Source organism: Pleurodeles waltl, unplaced genomic scaffold (genome assembly GCF_031143425.1).
Source record: "Pleurodeles waltl isolate 20211129_DDA unplaced genomic scaffold, aPleWal1.hap1.20221129 scaffold_59, whole genome shotgun sequence".
Lineage (NCBI taxonomy): Eukaryota > Metazoa > Chordata > Amphibia > Caudata > Salamandridae > Pleurodeles > Pleurodeles waltl.
The window spans coordinates 2308530-2325470 of NW_027150301.1; positions in this window are offsets into that span (position 1 = coordinate 2308530).

The following is a 16941-nucleotide window of genomic DNA, read 5'->3' on the forward strand; positions in this document are numbered from 1 at the left end:
TGAACTCATCAGAAGAACTGAATACTTTAACAATTCCTTCGTCCAGTTGTTACATCAACATCAGTTAGTGATCAATACAACTGACTGTTGGGTGTGTGGACTCATACCACATACGGTAGAAAAAGGAATGCCATATTTAGTTCTTCCATTCTCCTATGAAGGTTCCGCTTGGGCTTATTTTGTCATTTTCAATAATGCATATCAAAGTAAAATTAAACAACCTGTCAGTTCACATAGTGTTGGTTCAGATTTTAGTCATAGTTTATTGATAAAGGGAATGGTAGCTATGGCTAAAATCATGGAAAAAAGTGAAGCTTCCATAGATGAAAGAAAAGCATATACCAATTGGAACATAACTAATTACATTTCCAGCCTCAATGATAAGGTTGAGCAAGGAAAATCTCCTCCGATACGGGTCATCCCCCAACAAGGAAATTTCTGTCTGCAAATAAATGGTAGAACTCCAAACACCGGACAAAGAGAAAGTTTATGTTCCCATACATATGTTTATTCAGCCCTGAATCCACTGCCGTTAGTACCATCTCAAGGTACATACTTCGTTTGCCACGATAGGGCTTATACATGGTTGCCAGCTGATTTCTCTGGTACTTGTTATATAGCCTTTCTTCTTCCCCCTACATACACCGCTCCTGCGAACCATCATAAAAATAGATATGGCAGAGGGATTGTGGATTCGAAAGACACAGCAGGACAAGAGGGAGGAGATTTCCTCAAAGGATTTCTTCCCTTCTGGGGTCCAATGGCCAACAGCAGAAATATAAGGCAATTGGTTTGTGTCGTAGAAACCACCATAGACATCACTGTAGGAGCTTTAAGTAACATTACAGCTGAACTACAGGCTGATCGTCTTATGACCTTGCAGAACCGTGTTGCCTTAGACTTTGTTCTTGCGGACCGTGGTGGAGTATGCAAATTGATCGGATCAAGTTGCTGTATTTTCATACCTAATGACGCTCCGACAGTATACCAAGCTATCTCTAAGTTACACATAATCTCCGAGTCGATTCATCAGGACGAAGGAGATTGGTCCTTTTCAGAGTGGTTTTGGGGATTACTGTCCAAATGGGGTTGGAAGGTATTGACATTCTTTGGAGTAATTTTAGCTTTTATATTCTCTTGTTGTCTTTGTATGCACTGCGGTCCTGCCATCTGCAACCTATGTGCTACTGCATGTATTCCCAAACCCAAGTCACAAAGAGCAGAGAATATCAAAATGATGGTACAGCAACAGCTTGATGACCTCATGGCCATAGACATCGACTCAGATTAACATGAGTTTGTGTATCTTGCCTGAGTTCTGGCAAAAGGAGGGTCTGAGGAAATTCGATTTTTTAATACGATCGTATCGACTCGCCATTTTGTGGCCCGCCGCCATTTTATGTTGCCTTCACTCAGGCAGCACAGCGAACGAAGTCCATTCTGCCTTTTCTGCTTATTCTGCAACATGGTGTTCAAAACAGCCTTCTGCCTCTATCTTTACAAGGCTGGTATTAAGGTCTGACCGAGTACACTAATCCCTGTCTGGTTTTCTAATCCTTGTTTCAACTATCTGTAGGCTCACACTATTCTCCGCCGATCTTATCTTATCGTCTGGCCTTCGCTGTCCTTTGCTAGTATTCTCTCATTTCACAACTGTCCTCCAAACGCACACAAACTTATCGCACCACATGCAACTTCGTTGTGGATCAGTTAATGAATTAGTTCAAGGGAGGGGTGACAAACACAGCTGGAGGGGAGGCAACCTTAAGTCACTTGATACTTTGTTCTGTCTTGTTTTCCGACATTTCTATTGGCTCTGTTCTATCTTTACGTTATTCTTACTGGCTCCTTTCTATGTGTTCTGGGAGTGTATGTAGTTAATAAATGTTTTTATACGGAATATAAGATTGTGCGCCACAAAGTAAAGTGGCAGTCTCCTGAGAACATACCTTGTGTACTTCTTGGACAACTGTACTAGCTGCAGCTAATAAAATCTGATCTTTTACGCCTGACAGAGTGTCCCGTGTCTCTGTTAGTTGAGGCAGGTGAATCCAAGGAGATTTTAGGCGTACCCTGCGCCGCCAGGCCCAAAAGGTTCTGGTTCTTCACTCCCTCTAGCCTTACCTTGACATATTTTATACATCTCTAGACTCTCTCTAGCATTACCTTTGCATCTTTTATATGTCACTGGACTCTTTCTAGCCTTACCTGTACATCTGTTAAACATCACCAGACTCTATCTAGCCCTACCTATACATCTTCTATACATCTCTGGACGTTCTCTAGCTTTACCTTGATATCTTTTATACATCTCTAGACTCTCTCTAGCCTTACCTTGACATCTTTTATACATCTCTAGACTCTCTCTAGCCTTACCTTTACATCTTTTAAGCATCTCTACACTCTCTAGCCTTACCTTTATATCTTTCATACATCTCTAGACTCTCTCTAGCCTTACCATGACATCTTTTATACATCTCTAGACTCTCTCTAGCCCTAACTTTACTTCTTCTATACATCTCTAGACTCTCTTTAGCCTTACCTTGACATCTTTAATAAATCTCTAGACTCTCTGGAGCCTTACCTTGACACCTTTTATACAACTCTAGACTCTATCTAGCCTTACCGTTACATCTTTAATACATCTCTAGACTCTCTCTAGCCTTACCTTTACATCTTTTATACATCTCTAGACTCTCTCTAGCCTTATCTTTACATCTTTAATACTTCTCTAGACTCTCTCTAGCCTTACCTTTACATTTTTAATACATTACTAGACTCTCTCTAGCCTTACCGTGACATCTTTTATACATCTCTAGACTCTTTCTAGCCTTACTTTTACATCTGTTATACATCACTAGACTCTCTTTAGCCTTACCTTGAAATCTTTTATACATCTCTAGGCTCTCTCTAGCCTTACCTTTACATCTTTTATATGTCACTAGACTCTCTATAGCCTTACCTTTACATCTTTTAAACATCTCTAGACTCTCTCTAGCCTTACATTGATATCTTTCATACATCTCTAGACTCTCTCTAGCCTTACCTTGACATGTTTTATGCATCTCTAGACTCTCTCTGGCCTTACCTTTACATCTTTAATACATCTCTAGACTCTGTCTACCCTTACCTTTGCCTCTTTGATACATCTCTAGGGTGTCCCTAGCCTTACCTTGCCATTTTTTATACATCACTAGACTCTCTCTAGCCTTACCTTTACATCTTTTAAACATCTCTAGCCTCTCACCACCCTTACCTTTACCATCTTTTATTCATCTCTAGACTCTCTCTAGCCTTACCTGGACATCTTTTATACATCTCCTGAGTCTCTCTAGCCTTACCTTTACATCTTTAATACATCTCTAGACTCTCTCTAGTCTTACCTTTACATCTTTTATACATCTCTAGACTCTCTCTTGCCTTACCTTTACATCTTGAATACATCTCTAGACTCTCTCTAGCCTTACCTTCATATCTTTTATACATCACTAGACTCTCTCTAGCCTTACCTTTATATCTTTAAACGTCTCTAGACTCTCTCTACCCTTACCTTGACATCTTTTATACATCTCTAGACTCTCTGTAGCCTTACCTTTACATCTGTTATACATCTCTAGACTATCTCTAGCCTTACCTTGACATCTTTTATACATCTGTAGACTTACTGTAGCCTTACCTTTACATCTGTTATACATCTCTAGACTCTCTCTATCCCTACCTTTACATCTGTTATACATCACTAGACTCTCTCTAGCCCTACCTTTACATCTTTTATACATCTCTAGACTCTCTCTAGCCTTATCTTTACATCTTTAATACTTCTCTAGACTCTCTCTAGCCTTACCTTTACATTTTTAATACATTACTAGACTCTCTCTAGCCTTACCGTGACATCTTTTATACATCTCTAGACTCTTTCTAGCCTTACTTTTACATCTGTTATACATCACTAGACTCTCTTTAGCCTTACCTTGAAATCTTTTATACATCTCTAGGCTCTCTCTAGCCTTACCTTTACATCTTTTATATGTCACTAGACTCTCTCTAGCCTTACCTTGACATCTTTTATACATCTGTAGGCTCTTTCTAGCCTTACCTTTACATTTTTCATAAATCTCTAGACTCTCTCTAGCATTACCTTTATATCTTTCATACATCTCTAAACTCTGTCTAGCCTTACCTTTACATCTTTTATACATCACTACACTCTCTCTAGCCTTACCTTGACATCTTTTATATATCGCTAGACTCTCTCTAGTCTTACCTTTACATCTTTAATACATCCCTAGACTCTCTCTAGCCTTACCTTTGCATCATTTATACGTCACTAGACTCTCTCTAGCCTTACCTTTACATCTTTAATATATATCTAGACTCTCTAGCCTTACCTGTACATCTGTTATACATCACTAGACTTTCTCTAACCCTACCTTTACATCTGCTATACATCTCTAGACTCTCTCTAGCCTTACTTTGACATATTTTATACATCTCTAGACTCTCTCTAGCTTTACCTTTGCATCTTTTATACGTCACTAGACTCTCTCTAGCCTTACCTGTACATCTGTTATACATCACCAGACTCTCTCTAGCCCGACCTTTACATCTTCTATACATCTCTAGACGTTCTCTAGCCTTACCTTGACATCTTTTATACATCTCTAGACTCTCTCTAGCATTACCTTGACATCCTTTATACATCTCTAGACTCTCTCTAGCCTTACCTTTACATCTTTAATACATCTCTAGACTCTCTCTATCCTTACCTTGACACCTTTAATACATCACTAGACTCACTCTAGCCTTACCTTTACATCTTTTGTACATCTCTAGACTCTCTCTAGGCTTACCTTTTTACCTTTATTACATCTCTAGACTCTCTCTAGCCTTACCTTTGCATCTTTTATACGTCACTAGACTCTCTCCACCCTTACCTTTACCATCTTTTATTCATCTCTAGACTCTCTCTAGCCTTATCTTTACATATTTTATACATCTCTGGAGTCTCTCTAGCCTTACCTTTACATCTTTAATACATCTCTAGACTCTCTCTAGCCTTCCCTTCATATCTTTTATACAATCCTAGACGCTCTCTAGCCTTACCTTTACATCTTTAATACGTCTGCAGACTCTCTCTAGCCTTACTTTGACATCTTTTATACATCTCTAGACTCTCTCTAGCCTTACCTTTATATCTTTCACACATCTCTAGACTCTCTCTAGCCTTACCTTGACATCGTTTATGCATCTGTATACTCTCTCTAGCCTTACCTTTACATAATTTAAACATCTCTAGACTCTGTCTAGCCTTACCTTTACATCTTTTATACATCTCTAGTGTCTCTGTAGCCTTAGCTTGACATCTATTATAGATCTCTAGACTCTCTCTAGCCTGACTTTTACATTTTGTATACATCTAGTAGACTCTCTCTAGCCTTACCTTTACATCTTTAATACATCTCTAGACTCTCTCTAGCCTTACATTTACATCTTTAATACATCTCTAGGGTCTCTCTAGCCTTACCTTGACATCTTTTATACATCACTAAACTCTCTCTAGCCTTACCTTGACATATTTTAGACATCTCTAGACTCTCTCTAGCCTTACCTTTGCATCTTTTATACGTCACTAGACTCTCTCTAGCCTTACCTTTACATCTTTTATTCATCTCTAGACTCTCTCTAGCCTTACCTTGACATCTTTTATACATCTCGGAGTCTCTCTAGCCTTACGTTTCCATCTTTAATACATCTCTAGACTCTCTCTAGCCTTACCTTTACATCTTTTATACATCTCTAGACTCTCTCTAGCCTTACCTTTACATCTTTAATACATCTCTAGACTCTCTCTAGCCTTACATTCATATCTTTTATACATCACTAGACTCTCTCTAGCCTTACCTTTACATCTTTAATACGTCTCTAGACTCTCTCTAGCCTTACCTTGACATCTTTTATACATCTCTAGACTCTCTGTAGCCTTACCTTTACATCTGTTATACATCTCTAGACTCTCTCTAGCCTTACCTTGACATCTTTTATACATCTCTAGGCTCTCTAGCCTTACCTTTACATCTTTCATGCATCTCTAGACTCTCTCTAGCATTACCTTTATATATTTCATACATCAATAGACTCTCTCTAACCTTACCTTGACATCTTTTATATATCGCTAGACTCTCTCTAGCCTTACCGTTACATCTTTAATACATCTCTAAACTCTCTCTACCCTTACCTTTGCCTCTTGAATACATCTCTAGACTCTCTGTAGCCTTACCTTCACATCTTTTATACATCTCTAGACTCTCTCTATCCTTACCTTTGCATCTTTCATACATCTCTAGAATCTCTCTAGACTTACCTTGACATCTTTTATTCATCACTAGACTCTCTCTAGCCTTACCTTTACATCTTTTATACATCTCTGGAGTCTCTCTAGCCTTACCTTTCCATCTTGAATACATCACTAAACTCTCTCTAGCCTTACCTTGACATATTTTAGACATCTCTAGACTCTCTCTAGCCTTACCTTTGCATCTTTTATACGTCACTAGACTCTCTCTAGCCTTACCTTTACATCTTTCATACATCTCTAGACTCTCTCTAGCCTTACCTGTGCATCTGTTATACATCACTAGACTCTCTCTAGCCCTACCTTTACATCTTCTATACATCTCTCGACCTTCTCTAACCTTACCTTGACACCTTTTATACATCTCTAGACTCTCTCAAGCCTTACCTTGACATCTTTTATACATCTCTAGAATCTCTCTAGTCTTACCTTTACATCTTTCATACATATCTAGACTCTCTCTATCCTTACCTTGACACCTTTAATACATCACTAGACTCTCTCTAGCCTTACCTTTACATCCTTTATACATCTCTTGACACTCTCTAGGCTTACCTTTACACCTTTAATACATCTCTGGACTGTCTCTAGCCTTACCTTTGCATCTTTTATACGTCACTAGACTCTCACTAGCCTTACATTTACATCTTTAATACATCTCTAGACTCTCCCTAGCCTTACCTGTACATCTGTTATACATCACTAGACTCTCTCTAGCCCTACCTTTACATCTTCTATACATCTCTAGACTCTCTCTAGCCTTACCATGACATCTTTAATACATCTCTAGACTCTCTCTAGCCTTACCTTGACATCTTTAATACATCTCTAGACTCTCTATAGCCTTACCTTTACATCTTTTATACATCTCTAGACTCTCTCTAGCCTTACCTTTAAATCTTTAGTACATGTCTAGACTCTCTCTAGCCTTACCTTTACATTTTTAATACATCACTAGACTCTCTCTAGCCTGACCTTGAAATCTTTATACATCTCTAGACTCTTTCTAGCCTTAGTTTTACATCTGTTATACATGACTAGACTCTCTCTAGCCTTACCTTGACATCTTTTATACATCACTAGACTCTCTCTAGCCTTACCTTTACATCTTTAATACATCTCTAGACTCTCTCTAGCCTTACCTTTTGTGAGAAGGTAGCCTCTTTCTAGCCTTGTTACCCCCACTTTTGGCCTGTTTGTGAGTGTATGTCAGGGTGTTTGTCACTGTTTTCACTGTCTCACTGGGATCCTGATAGCCAGGCCTCAGTGCTCATAGTGAAAACACTATGTTTTCAGTATGGTTGTTATGTGTCACTGGGATCCTGCTGGTCAGGACCCCAGTGCTCATAGGTTTGTGGCCTATATGTATGTGTCACTGGGACCCTGTCACACAGGGCCCCAGTGCTCATAGGTGTGCATGTATATGTTCCCTGTGTGGTGCCTAACTGTCTCACTGAGGCTCTGCTAACCAGAACCTCAGTGGTTATGCTCTCTCATTACTTTTAAATTGTCACTAACAGGCTAGTGACCAATTTTACCAATTCACATTGGCTTACTGGAACACCCTTATAATTCCCTAGTATATGGTACTAAGGTACCCAGGGTATTGGGGTTCCAGGAGATCCCTATGGGCTGCAGCATTTCTTGTGCCACCCATAGGGAGCTCTGACAATTCTTACACAGGCCTGCCACTGCAGCCTGAGTGAAATAACGTCCACGTTATTTCACAGCCATTTTACACTGCACTTAAGTAACTTATAAGTCACCTATATGTCTAACCTTTACCTGGTAAAGGTTGGGTGCAAAGTTACTTAGTGTGAGGGCACCCTGGCACTAGCCAAGGTGCCCCCACATTGTTCAGAGCCAATTCCCTGAACTCTGTGAGTGCGGGGACACCATTACACGCGTGCACTACATATAGGTCACTACCTATATGTAGCTTCACCATGGTAACTCCGAATATGGCCATGTAACATGTCTATGATCATGGAATTGCCCCCTCTATGCCATCCTGGCATAGTTGGCACAATCCCATGATCCCAGTGGTCTGTAGCACAGACCCTGGTACTGCCAAACTGCCCTTCCTGGGGTTTCACTGCAGCTGCTGCTGCTGCCAACCCCTCAGACAGGCATCTGCCCTCCTGGGGTCCAGCCAGGCCTGGCCCAGGATGGCAGAACAAAGAACTTCCTCTGAGAGAGGGTGTGACACCCTCTCCCTTTGGAAAATGGTGTGGAGGCAGGGGAGGAGTAGCCTCCCCCAGCCTCTGGAAATGCTTTGTTGGGCACAGAGGTGCCCAATTCTGCATAAGCCAGTCTACACCGGTTCAGGGACCCCTTAGCCCCTGCTCTGGCGCGAAACTGGACAAAGGAAAGGGGAGTGACCACTCCCCTGACCTGCACCTCCCCTGGGAGGTGTCCAGAGCTCCTCCAGTGTGCTCCAGACCTCTGCCATCTTGGAAACAGAGGTGCTGCTGGCACACTGGACTGCTCTGAGTGGCCAGTGCCACCAGGTGACGTCAGAGACTCCTGCTGATAGGCTCCTTCAGGTGTTAGTAGCCTTTCCTCTCTCCTAGGTAGCCAAACCCTCTTTTCTGGCTATTTAGGGTCTCTGTCTCTGGGGAAACTTTAGATAACGAATGCATGAGCTCAGCCGAGTTCCTCTGCATCTCTCTCTTCACCTTCTGATAAGGAATCGACCGCTGACCGCGCTGGAAGCCTGCAAACCTGCAACATAGTAGCAAAGACGACTACTGCAACTCTGTAACGCTGATCCTGCCGCCTTCTCGACTGTTTTCCTGCTTGTGCATGCTGTGGGGGTAGCCTGCCTCCTCTCTGCACCAGAAGCTCCGAAGAAATCTCCCGTGGGTCGACGGAATCTTCCCCCTGCAACCACAGGCACCAAAAAGCTGCATTACCGGTCCCTTGGGTCTCCTCTCAGCATGACGAGCGAGGTCCCTTGAATCCAGCGACGCTGTCCAAGTGACCCCCACAGTCCAGTGACTCTTCAGCCCAAGTTTGGTGGAGGTAAGTCCTTGCCTCACCTCGCTGGGCTGCATTGCTGGGAACCGCGACTTTGCAGCTACTCCGGCCCCTGTGCACTTCCGGCGGAAATCCTTCATGCACAGCCAAGCCTGGGTCCACGGCACTCTAACCTGCATTGCACGACTTTCTAAGTTGGTCTCCGGCGACGTGGGACTCCTTTGTGCAACTTCGGCGAGCAGCATTTCACGCATCCTTGTAGTGCCAGTTTCTGGAACTTCTCCGGGTGCTACCTGCTTCAGTGAGGACTCCTTGTCTTGCGCGACGTCCCCTCTCTCTGCAGGTCCAATTTGCGACCTCCTGGTCTCTCCTGGGCCCCAGCAGCGTCCAAAAACGCCAAACGCACGATTTGCGTGTAGCAAGGCTTGTTGGCGTCCTTCCGGCGGGAAAACACTTTTGCACGACTCTCCAAGGCGAGTGGGATCCGTCCACCAAAGGGGAAGTCTCTATCCCTTTTCGTTCCTGCAGAAACCTCAGCTTCTTCTGTCCAGTCGAAGCTTCTTTGCACCCGCAGCTGGCATTTCCTGGGCATCTGCCCATCTCCGACTTGCTTGTGACTTTTGGACTTGGTCCCCTTGTTCCACAGGTACCCTAGATTGGAAATTCACAGTTGTTGCATTGCTGGTTTGTGTCTTTCCTGCATTATTCCTCTAACACGACTCTTTTGTCCTTAGGGGAACTTTAGTGCACTTTGCACTCACTTTTCAGGGTCTTGGGGAGGGTTATTTTTCTAACTCTCACTATTTTCTAATAGTCCCAGCGACCCTCTACAAGGTCACATAGGTTTGGGGTCCATTCGTGGTTCGCATTCCACTTTTGGAGTATATGGTTTGTGTTGCCCCTATCCCTATGTTTCCCCATTGCATCCTATTGTAACTATACATTGTTTGCACTGTTTTCTAAGACTATACTGCATATTTTTGCTATTGTGTATATATATCTTGTGTATATTTCCTATCCTCTCACTGAGGGTACACTCTAAGATACTTTGGCATATTGTCATAAAAATAAAGTACCTTTATTTTTAGTATAACTGTGTATTGTGTTTTCTTATGATATTGTGCATATGACACTAAGTGGTACTGTAGTAGCTTCACACGTCTCCTAGTTCAGCCTGAGCTGCTCTGCTAAGCTACCATTATCTATCAGCCTAAGCTGCTAGACACCCTATACACTAATAAGGGATAACTGGGCCTGGTGCAAGGTGCAAGTACCCCTTGGTACTCACTACAAGCCAGTCCAGCCTCCTACATTGGTTGTGCAGTGGTGGGATAAGTGCTTGAGACTACTTACCACTCTTGTCATTGTACTTTTCATAAGAGAAAAATATACAAAACAAGGTCAGTGTATATACACATAGCCAAAAAGTTTTGCATTTCCTCTTTCCACTCTTTTCTAAGTGCTGAAAAGTACTTCTAAAACTTTCAAAAAGTTCTTAAAAGTTAAAAAAGTTTTTTCTGTCTTTCCAAAAAGTTCTGAAAACTTTTTTCTTTTTTTTCTATTACTTTAACTCTCTCTAAAAATGTCTGGCACAGGCCAAAATGTTGAACTGTCCAAACTGGCATATGATCACCTTAGCTGGAAAGGAGCAAGGAGTCTCTGCATAAAGAGAGGTTTGAGTGTAGGGAAGAATCCTTCCTTAGAACTGTTAATTAACATGCTTAGAGTACAGGATAAGGCCATAAGTGCCCAATCTGGTGAAAAAGTAGCTAATGGTTCTCAATCTGATCCAGGGACTCCCCCAGGAAAAGATTCAGGAAAGAAACTTCTCAGCCTGCCCATTACTAGACAGTCTAGCATAGTTGGTACAGAGGTTGAATCACACCATACTGATGGTGTGCTCTCACATTATACTGGTAGCCAAGCTGTTAGGGTGCCCTCTGTAAGGGACAGGTCTCCTTCTGTTCATTCCCATCATACCTCTGTATCTAGAAATGTCCCTCCCACCCACCCTGATGACAGATTGTTAGAAAGGGAGCTCAATAGATTGAGAGTGGAACAAACCAGACTGAAGCTCAAGAAGCAACAGCTGGATTTGGATAGACATTCTTTAGAATTAGAGAAGGAAAGACAGAAGTTGGGTTTAGATACCCATGGTGGCAGCAGCAGTATTCCCCATAGTCATCCTGCAAAAGAGCATGATTCCAGGAATCTGCACAAGATAGTTCCCCCTTATAAGGAGGGGGATGACATTAACAAGTGGTTTGCTGCACTTGAGAGGGCCTGTGTTGTACAGGATGTCCCTCAAAGGCAGTGGGCTGCTATCCTATGGCTATCATTTAGTGGAAAAGGTAGGGATAGGCTCCTTACTGTGAAAGAAAATGATGCCAATAATTTTACAGTTCTTAAGAATGCACTCCTGGATGGTTATGGCTTAACCACTGAACAGTACAGGATAAAGTTCAGAGAGACCAAAAAGGAGTCTTCACAAGACTGGGTTGATTTCATTGACCATTCAGTGAAGGCCTTGGAGGGGTGGTTACATGGCAGTAAAGTTACTGATTATGAAAGCCTGTATAACACAATCCTGAGAGAGCATATACTTAATAATTGTGTGTCTGATTTGTTGCACCAGTACCTGGTAGACTCTGATCTGACCTCTCCCCAAGAATTGGGAAAGAAGGCAGACAAATGGGTCAGAACAAGGGTGAACAGAAAAGTTCATACAGGGGGTGACAAAGATGGCAATAAGAAGAAAGATGGTGAAAAATCTCAAGATAAGCATGGGGATAAGGGTAAAACCAAAGATCCCACTTCAAATCTTAAACACTCTTCAGAGGGTGGGGATAAAACAAATTCTTCCTCTTCTTCCCAACCTGCACACATTAAAAAGCCTTGGTGCTTTGTGTGTAAAAACAGAGGCCATAGGCCAGGGGATAAGTCCTGTCCAGGTAAACCCCCTGAGCCTACCACCACTAATACATCAAGCTCTAGTGCCCCTAGCAGTAGTGGTACTAGTGGTGGGACTGTTGGCAACAGTCAAGCAAAGGGTGTAGTTGGGTTCACTTATGGGTCCATAGTGGAAACTGATGTAATCAACCCCAAGACAGTTTCTGTCACACCTAGTGGCACTGGCCTTGCCACACTGGCTGCTTGTCCCCTTACAATGGATAAGTACAGGCAGACAGTTTCAATAAATGGTGTTGAGGCCTTGGCCTACAGGGACACAGGTGCCAGTTTCACTTTGGTGACTGAAAACCTAGTGCCTCCTGAACAACACATCATTGGACAACAGTATAAGATTATTGATGTCCACAACTCCACTAAGTTTCTTCCCTTAGCTATAATTCAGTTTAGTTGGGGTGGAGTTACTGGCCCTAAGCAGGTGGTGGTATCACCTAGCTTACCTGTAGACTGTCTCTTAGGTAATGACCTAGAGGCCTCAGGTTGGGCTGATGTAGAGTTTTATGCCCATGCAGCCATGCTGGGCATCCCTGAGGAATTGTTCCCTCTCATTTCAAGTGAAATGAAAAAGCAAAGGAGAGAAGGCCTGAAAAATCAGGATCCCTCTCCATCAACAGGTAAAAAGGGTATCACAGTATCCCCTAACCACCCTACCATTCAGGATACTATTCCTGTGGTGGGAGAAACCTCTCCTGAGGTGGCACCTGTTCCAAGGGAATCATCAGCTGGCAAAGCTGGACTCCCTGAGGTGGAAGTACCTCTCTGTGGGATAACTAACATTGGTGAGAAAAACAGCACCATGTTAGTTAACATGGAGCATCCCTCCAACCCTCCCAGAGAAACTTTAGTGCAGAAACCCTGCACTACCTCACAACACTTAGGACAGCATCCCTGCCCTAGTGTGGAGCTCATAGGACAGCATCCCTGCCCTGCTCCAACTCAAGAGAAACAGCATCCCTGTTCTCTCTTCCAGCCAGATGGACAAAGTTTTTGCCCAGCTATGGCTTTTCTGAGACAGCATCCCTGTCTGGCATTTCCATCACTACAAATAGGTTCAGTGGACAATTCCCACTGCTCTAAACTAAAACTTACTGATAGAAACTCTGAAAATACATCTTCACATTGTTGCTTAGCTAAAAAACTTCAAACAGGGTGGTTTACATCCCCACAGGGAAGTAACCATATAGTGGATGATAAAGGGAGTAACCAGTCTATTGCAGAGCTACTCTCTACTTATCACCACTTAGATTCAACTGGCCAAGGTTAGCCTTATTGTCCTTCGTTTGGGGGGGGGTTGTGTGAGAAGGTAGCCTCTTTCTAGCCTTGTTACCCCCACTTTTGGCCTGTTTGTGAGTGTATGTCAGGGTGTTTGTCACTGTTTTCACTGTCTCACTGGGATCCTGATAGCCAGGCCTCAGTGCTCATAGTGAAAACACTATGTTTTCAGTATGGTTGTTATGTGTCACTGGGATCCTGCTGGTCAGGACCCCAGTGCTCATAGGTTTGTGGCCTATATGTATGTGTCACTGGGACCCTGTCACACAGGGCCCCAGTGCTCATAGGTGTGCATGTATATGTTCCCTGTGTGGTGCCTAACTGTCTCACTGAGCCTCTGCTAACCAGAACCTCAGTGGTTATGCTCTCTCATTACTTTTAAATTGTCACTAACAGGCTAGTGACCAATTTTACCAATTCACATTGGCTTACTGGAACACCCTTATAATTCCCTAGTATATGGTACTAAGGTACCCAGGGTATTGGGGTTCCAGGAGATCCCTATGGGCTGCAGCATTTCTTGTGCCACCCATAGGGAGCTCTGACAATTCTTACACAGGCCTGCCACTGCAGCCTGAGTGAAATAACGTCCACGTTATTTCACAGCCATTTTACACTGCACTTAAGTAACTTATAAGTCACCTATATGTCTAACCTTTACCTGGTAAAGGTTGGGTGCAAAGTTACTTAGTGTGAGGGAATCCTGGCACTAGCCAAGGTGCCCCCACATTGTTCAGAGCCAATTCCCTGAACTCTGTGAGTGCGGGGACACCATTACACGCGTGCACTACATATAGGTCAGTACCTATATGTAGCTTCACCATGGTAACTCCGAATATGGCCATGTAACATGTCTATGATCATGGAATTGCCCCCTCTATGCCATCCTGGCATAGTTGGCACAATCCCATGATCCCAGTGGTCTGTAGCACAGACCCTGGTACTGCCAAACTGCCCTTCCTGGGGTTTCACTGCAGCTGCTGCTGCTGCCAACCCCTCAGACAGGCATCTGCCCTCCTGGGGTCCAGCCAGGCCTGGCCCAGGATGGCAGAACAAAGAACTTCCTCTGAGAGAGGGTGTGACACCCTCTCCCTTTGGAAAATGGTGTGAAGGCAGGGGAGGAGTAGCCTCCCCCAGCCTCTGGAAATGCTTTGTTGGGCACAGAGGTGCCCAATTCTGCATAAGCCAGTCTACACCGGTTCAGGGACCCCTTAGCCCCTGCTCTGGCGCGAAACTGGACAAAGGAAAGGGGAGTGACCACTCCCCTGACCTGCACCTCCCCTGGGAGGTGTCCAGAGCTCCTCCAGTGTGCTCCAGACCTCTGCCATCTTGGAAACAGAGGTGCTGCTGGCACACTGGACTGCTCTGAGTGGCCAGTGCCACCAGGTGACGTCAGAGACTCCTGCTGATAGGCTCCTTCAGGTGTTAGTAGCCTTTCCTCTCTCCTAGGTAGCCAAACCCTCTTTTCTGGCTATTTAGGGTCTCTGTCTCTGGGGAAACTTTAGATAACGAATGCATGAGCTCAGCCGAGTTCCTCTGCATCTCTCTCTTCACCTTCTGATAAGGAATCGACCGCTGACCGCGCTGGAAGCCTGCAAACCTGCAACATAGTAGCAAAGACGACTACTGCAACTCTGTAACGCTGATCCTGCCGCCTTCTCGACTGTTTTCCTGCTTGTGCATGCTGTGGGGGTAGCCTGCCTCCTCTCTGCACCAGAAGCTCCGAAGAAATCTCCCGTGGGTCGACGGAATCTTCCCCCTGCAACCGCAGGCACCAAAAAGCTGCATTACCGGTCCCTTGGGTCTCCTCTCAGCATGACGAGCGAGGTCCCTCGAATCCAGCGACACTGTCCAAGTGACCCCCACAGTCCAGTGACTCTTCAGCCCAAGTTTGGTGGAGGTAAGTCCTTGCCTCACCTCGCTGGGCTGCATTGCTGGGAACCGCGACTTTGCAGCTACTCCGGCCCCTGTGCTCTTCCGGCAGAAATCCTTCGTGCACAGCCAAGCCTGGGTCCACGGCATTCTAACCTGCATTGCACGACTTTCTAAGTTGGTCTCCGGCGACGTGGGACTCCTTTGTGCAACTTTGGCGAGCACCGTTTCACGCATCCTCGTAGTGCCAGTTTCTGGCACTTCTCCGGGTGCTACCTGCTTTAGTGAGGACTCCTTGTCTTGCTCGACGTCCCCTCTCTCTGCAGGTCCAATTTGCGACCTCCTGGTCCCTCCTGGGCCCCAGCAGCGTCCAAAAACGCCAAACGCACGATTTGCGTGTAGCAAGGCTTGTTGGCGTCCTTCCGGCGGAAAAACACTTCTGCACGACTCTCCAAGGCGAGAGGGATCCGTCCACCAAAGGGAAAGTCTCTAGCCCTTTTCGTTCCTGCAGAAACCTCAGCTTCTTCTGTCCAGTCGAAGCTTCTTTGCACCCGCAGCTGGCATTTCCTGGGCATCTGCCCATCTCCGACTTGCTTGTGACTTTTGGACTTGGTCCCCTTGTTCCACAGGTATCCTAGATTGGAAATCCACAGTTGTTGCATTGCTGGTTTGTGTCTTTCCTGCATTATTCCTCTAACACGACTCTTTTGTCCTTAGGGGAACTTTAGTGCACTTTGCACTCACTTTTCAGGGTCTTGGGGAGGGTTATTTTTCTAACTCTCACTATTTTCTAATAGTCCCAGCGACCCTCTACAAGGTCACATAGGTTTGGGGTCCATTCGTGGTTCGCATTCCACTTTTGGAGTATATGGTTTGTGTTGCCCCTATCCCTATGTTTCCCCATTGCATCCTATTGTAACTATACATTGTTTGCACTGTTTTCTAAGACTATACTGCATATTTTTGCTATTGTGTATATATATCTTGTGTATATTTCCTATCCTCTCACTGAGGGTACACTCTAAGATACTTTGGCATATTGTCATAAAAATAAAGTACCTTTATTTTTAGTATAACTGTGTATTGTGTTTTCTTATGATATTGTGCATATGACACTAAGTGGTACTGTAGTAGCTTCACACGTCTCCTAGTTCAGCCTGAGCTGCTCTGCTAAGCTACCATTATCTATCAGCCTAAGCTGCTAGACACCCTATACACTAATAAGGGATAACTGGGCCTGGTGCAAGGTGCAAGTACCCCTTGGTACTCACTACAAGCCAGTCCAGCCTCCTACACCTTTACATCTTTAATACATCTCTAGACTCTTTATAGCCTTATCTTTACATCTTTTATACATCTCTAGACTCTCTCTAGCCTTACCTTTAAATCTTTAGTACATCTCTAGACTCTCTCTAGCCTTACCTTTACATTTTTAATACATCACTAGACTCTCTCTAGCCTTACCTTGACATCTTTTATACATCACTAGACTCTCTCTA